We start from the raw sequence: 14,713 nt of genomic DNA on the forward strand, positions 1-14,713 counted from the left end.
CTGGTGGCTCAGACGGTAAAGCGTCTGTCTGCAATGCTGGAGACCCGGGTTTGATCCCTGGGTCGGGAAGATCCCCTGGAGAAGGAAATGGCAACCCACTCCAGTACTCTTGTCTGGAAAACCCCATAGACAGAGGAGCCTGGTAGGCTACAGTCCATGTGGTCGCAAAGAGTCGGACACGACTGAGCAACTTTACTTTTTTTACTTTAATGCTATACTAAAATGTATACCTAAAAATGGTTAAAATGGTAAATTTTATGTTTTATATATTTTACTGCCATTTAAAAAGGAAATGTACATTTGAAAACTTTTAAGACTTATCAGTGAAAATGGATTGCAGCTATAGGGTTTAGACAGCACAATTGAACTGAGTAGTCTGTTCACAGAATTGTTAGGGTTTTATGAAATATAATAATTTATTAGTTTAATTAATAGTCTTTACTTTGTTATTGAGGCCATTCATACTTATAAAATTCAAGTGCTGGTATTATCCTTGATTCTCAAGCAGTAATGATTATAATAAACTACAAAGACCAAATTTTAAATAAACATGCTTATTATTGAATGCTTATAGCTATATTAGAATTCTCATGTTTTAATCAACTGATGGTAAGGGCAGAACTTCAGGTTTCTTTTTCACCAACAGCACTATCTCTAACCAAATTATCTTCTTGGTTGGAGAAGCCATGGCTTTGTATGAGTCCATACTTTTCCAATAATTCAGTATGTGAGCCAGTTGTTTTTTTATTTTTCTGAAAATGCTGAACATTTTAATTGAGTCATATATTTCTTGGTTTAAAGTTCTATGAATTTTAACATGTATACATTTTTGTAACAGCCACAATTACTGTCAGGTTACAGAGCAGTTTCATTAGCCAAAAGAGCTCCTTTATGCTATTTCTTTAACACTCCCCTAACTACCAACCCCTGGTAACCATAGTTTCTTCTTTATCACCATAGTTTTATTTTTTTGAGAACTGTCATATAAATGGAGTCATATAGTATGTAGTCTTTTGAAACTGGATCTTTTCACTCAGCATGATGTATTTACAACTCAGCCATGTTGTTGTATATGCTGGTGGTTTGTTTCTTTTTATTACCATGTATTATTTCTTTGTATGGATGTACCACAAATTGTTTATGCATTCACTGATTGAAAGACATTTCATTTTTTTTTTTACAATTTAGGGAAATTATGAATAGACGTGCTATAAACATTTGTGTATAGGATTTTGTGTGAACATACTTTTCATTCTCTAGGGTAAATATCTGGGAGTCATATTGCTTGGTCAGATATAATATGTATGTTTATTTTTATAATAGAAACTCCCAAACAGTTTACTGAGTGGCTATACCATTTTGCATTCCCACCAGAAATGTATGTGTTCCTCTTTTTCTTTTTTTTTTTTTTTAAAAAAAATATGGAACGCTTCATGAATTTGCGTGTCATCCTTGCGCAGGGGCCATGCTAATCTTCTCTGTATCGTTCCAATCTTAGTATATGTGCTGCCGAAGCGAGCACTAAGGGAGGGGATATATGTATACCTATAACTGATTCATGTTGAGGTTTGACAGAAAATAACAAAATTCTGTAAAGCAATTATCCTTCAATTAAAAAAATAAATAAAATGTTTTAAAAGTCTAAATAGAAAAAAATAAAGAAATGTATGTGTCCCCATCCATTGTTCTACATCCTTGACAACCCTTGGTATTGTTAATTATTTTTTTTAATTTTAGTCATTGTGATAGGTGTGTAGTGGAAACACTTATTTTTTTCTTTTAAGTACATTTCTCAAAGCTATAGATGATGTGCTTCTGGGGTCATAATCTTTCCTGACTCATGTTTAGAGATATTCCATTCATATATATGTTTTTCCATAGGAAAAAAAAAATGTAGTCTATTATCTTTATATTTCTGATTCTGTTGCTTTTACCCTACTTTTCCCAGAATTGCTATTTTTCTCTATGATAGTGTGTTCAAGTTTTCAGATATTTCTTTCTTAAAGATCTTAAAAAAAACAAAAAAATCACCTGTTTATATCAAATTCTAATGTAGTTTAAAATAGTGTATGTAACTATATAAATGTAGATATCAGGGATAAAAAATTAATGTGTTTGTTCAACACACGTTTATTGAATACTTGCCATATCTCAACCTGTTAGGTAAAATATACATAATACAGTAGGAAAGGACAATCTGAAAAAAAAATTAAATTATAGTTCTATTTGTACTTCTAATGTTGAGGCAAATAATGTTAAGAATGTGGTTACTGAAATAAAATTCTTTGAGATCAGCACGTCAGGTGTTGAATGGGTCTTGGTCTCTACTTTAAAATAACATTTTGGAAAAAATGAAAACAAACATATGTCGATGACCACACATTTTATTTTAGAGAAAAGAGCCCTGTCCTGGAATTAGGAAACTTACATCACAAACCCACTTCTGCCATTTTGTAGTTTTGGAGCTCGAGCAGTAGTTCGACCTCTGCAAATTCACTTCCCTGTCCATAAGATTAGAAAGTTGGCCTTTGTGATCTCTAAAATTCCTTCTAGCTTAAAAATTAAAAACTAACACTATCTTTCCCGGATTTATGTCTAGCTACCAAGGATGGTGAGAGGGCAGCATTTTTATCATTCTTAGCAAAGATGGACTTTACATCACAATGTAACATAATTAACTAATTTATTTACTATTCCTCCTTGCTGCTGATATTGTCTACCTCCTGATACAGAGGCCTACTTACATTTTACTTAGTCACTCAGAAGCTTTTTAAAACATCAAATAATCCTTTTTTTCTTCTTTTTAAGCAGTGTCACCTTTTGGCTTCTATGACTTCATGCTCCTCACACTCTCCTGATTTTCCTCCTTCCTTGCTGACTTGCCAGTCTCTTTTGTTAGGTCCTCTTCACTGCTCCATTATACACTCTAGATGAGCTCATCCAATCCAATGGCTTTAAAAACTATATATCTATGACCCCAAGATTTTTATCTCATCTGATCTTAATCTATCCCCAGAGCCCTAGACATATAAATGCAAGCATTTACTTGCTGTCTCCATTGAATGCCTAGTGCAATGTGTGCTAAAGTCGCTTCAGTCCTGTCCGACTCTTTGGGACCTCATGGACTGTATCCCACCAGGCTCCTCTGTCCATGGGATTCTCCAGGCAAGAACACTGGAGTGGGTTGCCGTGCCCTTCTCCAGGAGATCTTCCTGACCCAGGGATCAAACTTGAGTCACTTGCATCTCCTGCATTGGCAGGCAGATTCTTTACCACTAGTGCCACCTGGGAAGCCCCGGATGTCTAGTTGGCATTTTAAATTGAGTAAGAGATCTTGATTCCCCACCTCATCTCTGTGAATAGCACCATTCTGATGGAGGGGGCCTGCTCCAGTTATGCTGTATTTCATCTTTTTTTCTTATTCTTTTTGTCTTTGACAAGACAGTTTCCTCTGAAATTTAGTTGACTTCTGGCCCATTTAATTCAGGTCATTTCCTTACATAAGTAACCATAGCAAAATTCTCAACTGGATCTTTTTTATTATTTGTTTCTTTGTCATGCCACAGGGCATGTGGGAATTTACTTCCTTGACCTGGGATCCAACCTGCACCCCCTGCAGTGGTAGTGCGAAGTCTTAGCCTCTGGACCACCAGGGATGTCCCATCAACTAGATAGTCATTAAACCTGGAAATTCTGTGTTTATCTTTTTTTAGCTGACCCCATACCCTCCTCATCTCCACTTTCCCCAGTTTAACAAATATGGTTATCTGGAGCCATTGGAAACAACAGGCAGGATGGGAAAGCACACCCTTAACCCACTCTTGCTCTAAGCAAGTGTCATTGTCTGACAGGTAATACTTGAAGGGAAATGCTTATCTCCTGTTAAGGCTGCCACGCTGCTTCACTTTTGGGTACAGAAGAAGTTGGCTTTAAGTTAAGTAAGACTCTGATGTTATCTCTTTGCAAGGATTGCTCTTCATTACCTGGTCTCATGCCCTCTAGATACATCTAATAAGTCCCCTCCAACTGGATAGGTCTTTTTTTTCTCTTCCCATCTTAGAAATGATTTATTATGAATGAGGGAGAGGGATCATTCCCCTACTCAGAAACTGTCAGTGACTCCTCATTGTCCATAGACATGTTATCCAACTCCAAAGTATGACAATTAAGTTCCTTCAGAATTGGACCATGAGAATTTCTATAATAAATTTTGTACATAGAAATGTATTAATGCTTTTAAAGGACATGCCATACTGCCTACCTAGAATGTTAGGTGCTAAACAGTGGTAATTCTTTTATTAACAAATTTGCTTGGTGTTTTAATGTTTAAAGAAATCACCTTCTGTAAAATCTTTTAAGAGGAATATATCTTAAGATTCAGCAAGCCACATTGGTAATCTTTCCATAAGAAATACTTGCACATGCTTTACAACAATTTTCATTGCCTCTTTATTCAAAGTAGCAAAGATTTCAAAATATACTAGATTTCCATCAATAGATAAATGGTTTAACATACATTAGATTATATCTAGCTATTACAAAGCATAAAATAGACCCATATATACTGCCCTGAAAATTTACATAATATGTGTTAACTTTGTTATAAATAAGTAGGTTTAATATAGCTAATTCTCTTATTTTACACTGATACAAGTAAACTACAACTGTTACAAAGAATGGGAAGAATACACTTCAAACTCGTTATCTTAGGGGGTGACTTAGGAAGACTGCAGGAACAGAGAAGTTTTCTTTCACTTCTTTTTAAAATTTATTTTTAAGTGGTGGAATTGTAAATTTTTAACTTTATGTTGTCTGTGGGGGAATGGGATAATTTTAAGTAGTTTTCAAATAAAAAAATTTAAGTTGAAAAAGTCCCTGTGAAAATTAACAATGCTGCCTTGGAAGAACCACTAGGAACTATATATGAAGTAGTATTAATTGATTTGTTGATTCGCTCTTACCAGGGAAAATAAAATGTAGTCTTGTGGGAAAATACAAAATAGAATTTTGGGAAAGTAAGCCTTTCTGAAACCTGTATGCAGGTCAGGAAGCAACAGTTAGAACTGGACATGGAACAACAGACTGGTTCCAAATAGGGAAAGGAGTATGTCAAGGCTGTATATTGTCACCCTGCTTATTTAACTTATATGCAGAGTACATCATGAGAAACGCTGGGCTGGAGGAAGCACAAGCTGGAATCAATATTGCCAGGAGAAATATCAATAACCTCAGATATGTAGATGACACCACCCTTATGGCAGAGAATGAAGAGGAACTAAAAAGCCTCTTGATGAAAGTGAAAGAGGAGAGTGAAAAAGTTGGCTTAATGCTCAACATTCAGAAAACTAAGATCATGGCATCTGGTCCCATCACCTCATGGGAAATAGATGGGGAGACAGTGGAAACAGTGTCTGAATTTATTTTTGGGGGCTCCAAAATCACTGCAGATGGTGACTGCAGCCATGAAATTAAAAGACACTTACTCCTTGGAAGGAAAGTTATGACCAACCTAGATAGCGTATTAAAAAGCAGAGACATTACTTTGCCAACAAAGGTCCGTCTGGTCAAGGCTATGGTTTTCCCAGTGGTCATGTATGGATGTGAGTGTTGGACTGTGAAGAAAGCTGAGCACCGAAAAATTGATGCTTTTGAACTGTGGTGTTGGAGAAGACTCTTGAGAGTCCTTTGGACTGCAAGGAGATCCAACCAGTCCATCCTGAAGGAGATCAGTCCTGGGTGTTCATTGGAAGGACTGATGCTGAAGCTGAAACTCCAATACTTTGGTCACCTCATGTGAAGAGTTGACTGATTGGAAAAGACCCTGATGCTGGGAGGGATCGGGGGCAGAAGGAGAAGAGGTACGACAGAGAATGAGATGGCTGGATGGCATCACCGACTCGATGGGCATGAGTTTGAGTAAACTCTGGGAGTTGGTGATGGACAGGGAGGCCTGGCGTGCTGCAATTCATGGGGTCGCAAAGAGTCGGACACTACTGAGCGACTGAACTGAACTGAACTGAAGCCTTTCTGAAGACTTAGCAATTTTGCTTAGGGCCAACTTTATTTAGGACCATTAAGGAATTTGCATAATAATACTATTTTATAAATCTTTAACTCCATCAGAAACCAGGCACTAGCACTATATTTCTTCTGTATCTTTCTATAAAGTCACTCAGAACTGTTAATTATCTATTATTTTATCAACTCTTTCAATTATACCTTAAATAATTGATAAATCATATGACATTTGATGTTGAATATCATAGACTGACCTTTTAATTCTTTTTTAAAAATAGGTATTTAAGTTTAAATAAATGTATGATAATAAGTTCTTGGTATTTTTGCCTATACAAGGAAAAGAAAACTACTTCTTTGTGTATTGAAAAGATTCTATGTATTCTGAAAGCCATATGTTTTTACAACCTCCTATGAAAACTGTCAGGGAATCTAGAAGTTTCTTGAGAACTTACCATGATGAACCATAGGAGTTTCAGTAATAACAACAACAGTATAATAAAAATAAAGCAGTATAAAAGTCACAGCTTGCAAATACAATGCCAATTTATGTGAAGTATGAATCTATACTATTAGTTTAAGGTACCAAATATTAGTATAGAAGCACAGAATTAAATCATATAAACATTCCCTTTAGTAAGGAAATTATCTGTATTTTATATTTACTCATTTCTTGTTTCATTGTAAGGCTATGTATGATCTCCCTGTCTCTAACATACCACTCAAGTGCTTTTTCAACAAAAACCTTGTTCTTTGTGATGACATTGAAAGGGGCCCCTGGAAATGCAATTAAATCTAAATTGTCCCAAGAAAATTAAGAAAACAATAATCTGCAAAGCAGATGTAAATATTTGATGCTATGGTTACATTTGTCTATTCACTTTATTATTAGGATATGTAAAGTTTTTAAATGTTACTTTTTATCTAAGTGTACTAAAGGCATTGAAAAATCAAGATTATTATACTTGTAAACAAAATAGTGCCATAAAATCTTGCAATTGGAAGGGTTCTCAGAAATCGTCTAGTATAGTGACTTTGTTTTCTAGATAAGGGGTTTGTAAACTATGGCTTGTGAGTTAAATCCAGCCTGCTGCTTGTTTTTGTACTGCCTGTGAGGTAAGAATGGTTTTTACAGATGTACATTTGTAATTGATTTCCTGATAAGGACACTGTCTTTGAACCTCAGCTAAGCAAAATGTTATGATATGAAAAAGAATTCTATTTTTGCCATTAGGAGATCTGTACTGAAAAAAATATATAGACTCTATTATTATTATATTTAAAATTGTGTTAATAAAATAACAATGTGATTTATTTTTTGAATAATTTTATTTAAAATTAAAATTTTTTAAATAAGTATTTTAGATAATCTGTATTTAAAATATACAAGGTGATTGGTTTTCTCTCTTGTTATATAAGTGCTTACATAATATAGTGTATCTGATATTGCCATTTGACCCACAAAACCTAACCTAAAATATTTATGATCTGGCTCTTTATAGAAAAGGTTTGCTGACCCCTGTCCTAAATAAAGGACCTAAAATTGAACAAAACTGAATGATATCCCCAAGGTTAGATACCTTTCATCTCTTTGGGTCACAATATTCTAACATTTAGGGGCTCTGGAGTTTCTGGTTTGAATCCTCACTCCACCTTTCCTTAGCCTGCTGATCTTAGACAAGTTATTTCACTTCTTTGTCTCAGTTTTCTTACTTGTAATGTAGTATTGTTGTGAGCATTAGATAAGATAATATATATGAAATGATCATAACACTGCCTTACACATGGTAAGTGCTCATTAACTGTTGCTTACTATTATAATTAGTGTCAATGTATTTAATTAATAGGATATCCTTAAGAGAAGGGGTTCATTCACATCCTATCTTTCATTTTCTTACAATAAGAATGAGGCTGTCTCATCTTAGATCTGGGAAAGAATTGGCATTTATTCACATTCTCATTTTCTCAGCATGATTTGTTCATCCTTCTTTACAATAGCTCCACGAGTTAATCCAAAAAAAAATATGTACTTCTAAAATACAAACATGCATGCATAATATATAGTATTGATAGGAAGAAAAACATAGAACACTTAAATGACAGCCACACAGCACACCTGCCCTTAGTCCAACAGATGAGAGTGAGACCATTTTGTTCTCTCATCCTGTATATCCTGAGGACATTTTCAGCTTATGAACACATGTAAATCCATGGCTGATTCATGTCAATGTATGGCAAAAACCACTACAATATTGTAAAGTAATTAGCCTCCAACTAAAAATAAATGAAAAAATAAAAAAATTTAAAAGGAGGGAACAACAAAAAAAATGAGTCAGTATTTTCTAACACACGCATTGTGGATAACACAAAGATGTAAAACGTCATCCTTTTCCTCTATGAATTGACTGTAGCACTGGGGAGGAGGAGGAAGTGTGATTAAAATACTTTGATAAAATAAATATGCTGCTAAAAGCAGACAAAAAAAAAAAAAAGACTATCCGAACTGATCATATTCCTTTCAATGATGAGAGAGAGAGTCAGCTGCTATTTGTTATTTTTTTTTAACAATACAATTCTTGTATTTAGTATAATGGCGAAGTGTTGTGTTTTTGTCCATTCTTCTCTATGCTATTCACATAAAACATTACTTGCTCAGTTTATTGATGCTCTTCATCTATTGCTTAGACTATAAAGCCACGATGCTGAACTAGATGAAATCCAGTGAGATAAATGCCCTATGTACTGGATCATTTGATATTTTACCCTGTTAGTCCTCTACACTGTGGCAGTTAAAAGTACAATATAACTATACTTTTCATGCAAAGAAAAAAAATGACCATTTTATTCCTCCCCAAGAGCTGAAATGAAAGAAGGCAATATGTTTTCTGCTTTCATAAATCTAGAATTTTGGTTTTCTAAGACAGATCCACTGTGTGGTTGACACTTTGAGTGGAAATATTTGGTATGGGGAATAGATTATGGTTCGGATTTGAAGAATCACAACAAAAAGATGAATTCAAACCTTTACTTATTAAAATGGTAAGAATTAGTGTTGACTATAACTACTACTTCTGTGATTCCTATTAACATTGGAGTTCAATTTACTGGTCCAAGCAAGATTTTACTTTTCTCAGGTCTATAAATAAAATCTCACAAAAGGAAGCATATTTTTCATCTATTTCATACATCATCATAGTCATCTTCCTGAGGTTCCTGTCATTTATAACAAGCATTAAATAATATATAGTTCATGGCTATATAGTTGATAATTATGTCCCTGAAATGGCAATAAATCTAGGTAAATAAAATAATAATAATCCTCCTTAGAAAATTTATCCATTTATAAATATTCATTCATCCTTTCATTCTTTCAACCTAGAATAAGGACCCACTGCATATCAGATTTTGAACTGTTCTGAGTACACTGGAGAACAGAGTGATTAAGATGGAATAACTGTAACAGAAAAATAAATAAATAAATAAAACCTGAGGTAGGAAAAATGCTGCCATGGTGACTTTTAAAGAAATTAAGAAAATTATTTTCCGCTCAGTGTATTCATAATTAGATAGATAGTTCAAATGGTAAAATTCTGAAGAGCAAGCAGTGTGCAAAACACCCACATGTGGCAATCTAGTCTGTAGATTTAAATGAGACCAAATCAGAAGAAATTCAAGGTCAATAAAAACCACTAGCACTTTATATTTGTCCAAATATATTTCTGCCATATTTCTGGAATGATTTAAAGTATAAATAACTTACAGGTATGTATTCCCATAACATCCACTTCCTCATCTAACGTAGAATGAAAGCCTGTTCCATCTTAAACACTCTGTTATCCAGTGTACTCAGCACAGTTCAAAATCTGATATGCAGTAGGTCCTTACATTAGTTTGAATGAATAAAAGGATGAATGAATATCGCCTAACTGAATGGATTTTCTAAGGGGCATTATCACTATTTTATTTACCTATATTTATTGCCATATCAAGGACATAATTATCAGCTAATAGCCATGAACTCTGTATTAATGGGCTTCCTAAGTGGTTCAACTAGTAAAGAATTTGCCTGCCAATGTAGGAGATGCAGGAGACTCAGGTTTGATCCATCGGTTGGGAATATCCCTTGGAGAAGGAAATAGCAACCCACTCCAGTATTCTTGCCTGGAGAATCCCATGGACAGAAGATCCTGGCACTGAGCAGTCAGACGTGACTGAGCACACACACAAAATTACCTTTATTTGTCCAGCTGTAAGTACTTACATGCATGCTCAATCATGTTAAACTCTTTGCGACTCCATGGACTGTAGCCTGCCAGAATCCTCTGTCCTTGGGATTTTCCAGGCAGGAATACTGGAATGGGTTGCCATGCCCTCCTCCAGAGGGATCTTCCCAACCCAGGGATCGAACCTGCACCTAACCATGCCTTCTGTGCTCCTGCATTGTGGGCAGATTCTTTACCTGCCAAGCCATTGGGGAAGCCCCCTGCTATAAGTATTTACTTATTCTCTCATCTTCCATAGCACATTGTATAGGACTCTTTTGTTGAATTTACATTCAGACTTTTACCATGGTTTATTAGTCTGATTAATTTGCTTCCCACATTGTACTTGGTTCTTCTGCCTTCTAAAGTACTATATAGGAGATTCTCAAATATTTGTGTGATTTTTTAAAGAAGGTTATGGGGAAAAACTCACAAAATTTATACAAATTAAGACTTTAAAAATAGTTTTTCTTACTGAGAGCATTTATCCCCTGCACAGAGATTAGTGATCCATTGCCAGATCCATGGCCAGTCACTTCTACTTCAACACTTCTTTCCATTGAATAGGAGAGTCTAGGAGAGTCTTTGCTCTTCTTTTGGGGACTGTTAACTCACCTCCCCCACTGTAGTAATTATTACTAATTAACTGTTTGTCATTTATTCAGTGAAATTTTACTGAGCAACTGTTGAACAAAAATGAACGGACTACTTTTTGTCCTCAAGTGGATCACTGTCAACCAGGGGAAAAAAATGCATGAACAAATGATTACATAGTAATTATTACATAGTAATTACATGACATCGAGACATGCATAAGAGACTGTGGGGTCATGTAAGTGGGGCATTTACACCTTCACTTTCCTCTTAGAGTGTTCTCTCACGTTCCCTACGTCAGATGATATATGCATCTTTGTAAATGTCTCCTGCTCTTTTCATTTTCTCCTTTGCCTTTTAAGAGTCCCCTTGGTTATTTTAAGTCAGAACCAGGTGCAGCCTTTTAGCTTATTCCTTTTAAAAGAATGATAATCCCTGTCTCAAACACATCTAAGTAAATCAAACTGAGGCTTTTCCTCATACTACATTATTCATGCCGAGCTGGAATACTGGTATGAATTAAATTAGGCCACAAATGGAAATACAGAATTCTTAAACAAGTCTTATTAATGAGAATGTCCTTACCCCCTAAAAATGTTTAACAGGCTTGTACATATTAGTGGCAATGGCTGTTTATTGAGTAGTTACTATGTGCCAGTCCCTGTGTTAAGAGATTTATATATGAAGCTCCATTAGTTCATCCTCCTCACTACTACTCTTTTAAATAGTCACTGTTGTTATCTGATTTTATTGTTGTTTAGTCCCAAAGTTGTGTCTGACTCTTTTGCAACCCCATGGACTATATCCTGCCAGGCTCCTCTATCTATGGGATTTCCCAGGCAGGAATACTGGAGTGGTTAGTCATTTCCTTCTCCAGGGTATCTTCGCTACCCAGGGATTGAACCCAAGTTTCCTGCATTGCCAGGATGATTCTTTACCATTTAACCACCTGGGAAGACCAAATAGTTTAGTGGCAATCTCTATAGATCTCTATAGTGCCACTATAGATCTCTGTATATATATATATACATATATATCTGCCCAAAGTCAACTAAAAGGCAAAGCCAATATTCAACCCCAGGAAATCTGACTCCAAAACCTACACTTCTAACAAGTCTACATAGTGCCTAGTAGCAAATGTCCAAATTAAAACTTATCTTTATGTAACTCTAAAAAGTATTTACATGTTCTGTATTTTAGAGGGTGTAACCTTTATCCTAATATAAATTTTAACAATGGTCTTTGTATTTCCCTTTAATTTGCATATATGCTGGGGAAGTGAGAGGTGATGTGCAGAATAAATGAATGGACAATTACCATGTTAGAAGTGTTTGTTTATGTTATGTGAATTCCTAGAGGTAAATCTGTCTAACCTGTTTATATGTTAATAATCTAAGAAATTCTTTAAGAAATGGATGCTGCCATCTTTGTATTGTTCAAGCCAGCAAAGATCTGGATGAACATTAGAAAATGCATCCCTGCTTAGTGCTCTACTCCACTGAAAAACGGAGAAGGCAATGGCATCCCACTCCGGTACTCTTGCCTGGAAAATCCCATGGACCGAGGGGCCTGGTAGGCTGCAGTCCATGGAATCGTGAAGAGTCGGACACGACTGAGCGACTTCACTTTCACTTTCCACTGAAAAAACTCTTCTCTTTTCTGTTCCCGCTCCTTTATCAACTAAAGACTATTAAGTCTTTTCTGTTTCTCTCATGTAGCATCCATTTTGTGTCAAGACAAATATTAAAATAGGCTTTATTAAAACACTCACATATTGTTTCTTCATCTGTAAAATGAGCAATTGGATTAGATGATCTTAAATGTTCCTATGGGAAGACTCTATGATCTATCTATATATGATGGAGATCTCATTTTATTAAGAAAAATATACAGTAATATGTAACCAAGACACATCACAGTAGTCATTGATGTATAACATTTTTATCCATATTTAAAGTCTGGTTTTATTCATTACGGATTCATAAAATTTCACCAAACTGCTTCAGAGGAAAAAAGACTAACTTCTCATTTTTTGTATATATAATTGCCTGTGTAGAAGGGGACATATAAGTCTTCCCACTTTGAAGATCTAGGTGCATATCAAATTTTATTAATTGGAAAACTTATACTAAGTAACTAATGACCTGTGACTTTGATTAATTTAAGTCCCAGAAACATGATGCCTAAAATGCTGTACATTTAAAATGTACCCAATTACATTTTACATTGTTCCAAAATATATCTTTCTTATATCTTATATGTTCTTATATCTTCCCAAAATACTCTTGATTTAAATGTCCATTCATCTCAATTATTTCTCCATCACAGTGAAATATATTATTCTAAACTCATCCTCCTCGCTCAATGTTATGGAACAGTAAAGATTTTTAACTTTCAGGATCATTACCTGTGCTAAAGGAGTAAAGGTACTATCGTATTAGTATTTTTTTAATCTTTTTTTATTTATTTTTTTAACCTCTTCAGTAAGCAGTGTTTTATTACAAAGTTTGGAAAGCCAAATGGGTCAATCCACACTGATCCTGGCTACCCATTCTCCTGTGCCTTGAGTTATATGTCAGCTAGTTACTCTTTAAGAATTTATTAGGTGTTTTAGAGATAAAGGAAGCTTTGCTTATTTGTTCAGTCACTTCAGTTGTGTCCAGTTCTTTGTGACCATATGGACTGTAGCCTACCAGGCTTCTCTGTCCATGGGATTCTCCAGGCAAGAGTACTGGTGTGGGTTGCCGTGCCCTCCACCAGGGGATCATCCCAACTCAGGGATCAAACCCACATCTCTTAAGTCCCCTGCATTGGCAGGCAGGTTCTTTACCACTAGTGCCACCTGATAAGCCCCAAGGAAAGCTACTTGAAAGAAAAACGTATTCTCTGCCTTCCAGGAACTCACAGAAACAACTGAGATGGTGATAAATAGGAAAGGTAACATTTGCCTCCTGAGTTGTTGGAAGGGTTAATAAATGAGTAAAGGGGAATTTTAATTATATGGTGCTGTGAAAACCTGTACCACACTCAAAGCAAAGATATGCATTCTGACCTTCCAAAGATAAGGTGTACATAATGTTAAAGCAAATGAAACAGTGAGACATGGGAGTATAACGGTGGAATTTGTACCGATTGCTGTTCACTCCAGATAGTGAAACCCTGAAGTCCTGAGTGCTTGAACTGCCTCAAATCAGGGTACTGCCAGTAGTGGTCAGAAGTGGAGAAGAAATGCAAGGAGATTCTCATTATTCTTCCTTCCCCAAATGTAGGCTCATGGGGACAAATACAAGTTTCTTTAGCCTCCTGGTATCCTGAATGCCTTGGGATATCTTTCTTCAGTGTCTTAGTCATATTAAGCATAAGTTTATCATTTGTTATTTTGTTAAAAGAGTATTATGTTTTCTTGTTTTTAAACCTACTGTCCAATGAATACTCAGTGGTAGCCAAAAAATAAGCACCCACCTTTAACGTACTTTGTCATCGGAGTATCATCTTCAAAAGGATAACTCAATCTCTATTTGCTTCTCAAAGGTTCTGAAGAATAGAGTCAACATTTCTACTTGATTTTTTCAGTTCTATTCATTTGCTGATTGATCTAGAATCTCTTTAGGCTCTCCAGATCTTTTATTTCTTCATCTATATTAGTGGTCTAGGTCTACTGACCTCAAGTTGTTTATGAAGATTAATGGTCGGTTGTTGAAAAGCCCAATAGCTGAAAGGAATCATGGGAATTGAGGAGTCTTTCTTGTTCTTTTAAATAATACATCTGCTATATATTTTTAATGATGAACTAGAGAAAATGATAAACTGAGCAGTTTGGTCACATAATAGTCCTTTTGCTA

General features: G+C 35.3%; 1 protein-coding gene and 1 non-coding gene across 26 annotated transcripts in view; one reads left to right on the forward strand and one right to left on the reverse strand.

Annotated features, from left to right (window-relative positions):
- The window catches only part of ZBTB20 (zinc finger and BTB domain containing 20), an 848,937-nt gene that overhangs the window by 376,259 nt on the left and 457,965 nt on the right, over window positions 1-14,713 (forward strand). The gene's annotated exons all lie outside the window — the stretch shown is intronic.
- On the reverse strand, window positions 1,416-1,522 carry LOC122676181. Its single transcript, XR_006335466.1, has one exon. It is a non-coding gene; the product is annotated as a U6 spliceosomal RNA (small nuclear RNA).

The sequence above is a fragment of the Cervus elaphus genome, chromosome 19 (genome assembly GCF_910594005.1).
Source record: "Cervus elaphus chromosome 19, mCerEla1.1, whole genome shotgun sequence".
Taxonomy (NCBI): Eukaryota; Metazoa; Chordata; class Mammalia; order Artiodactyla; family Cervidae; genus Cervus; species Cervus elaphus.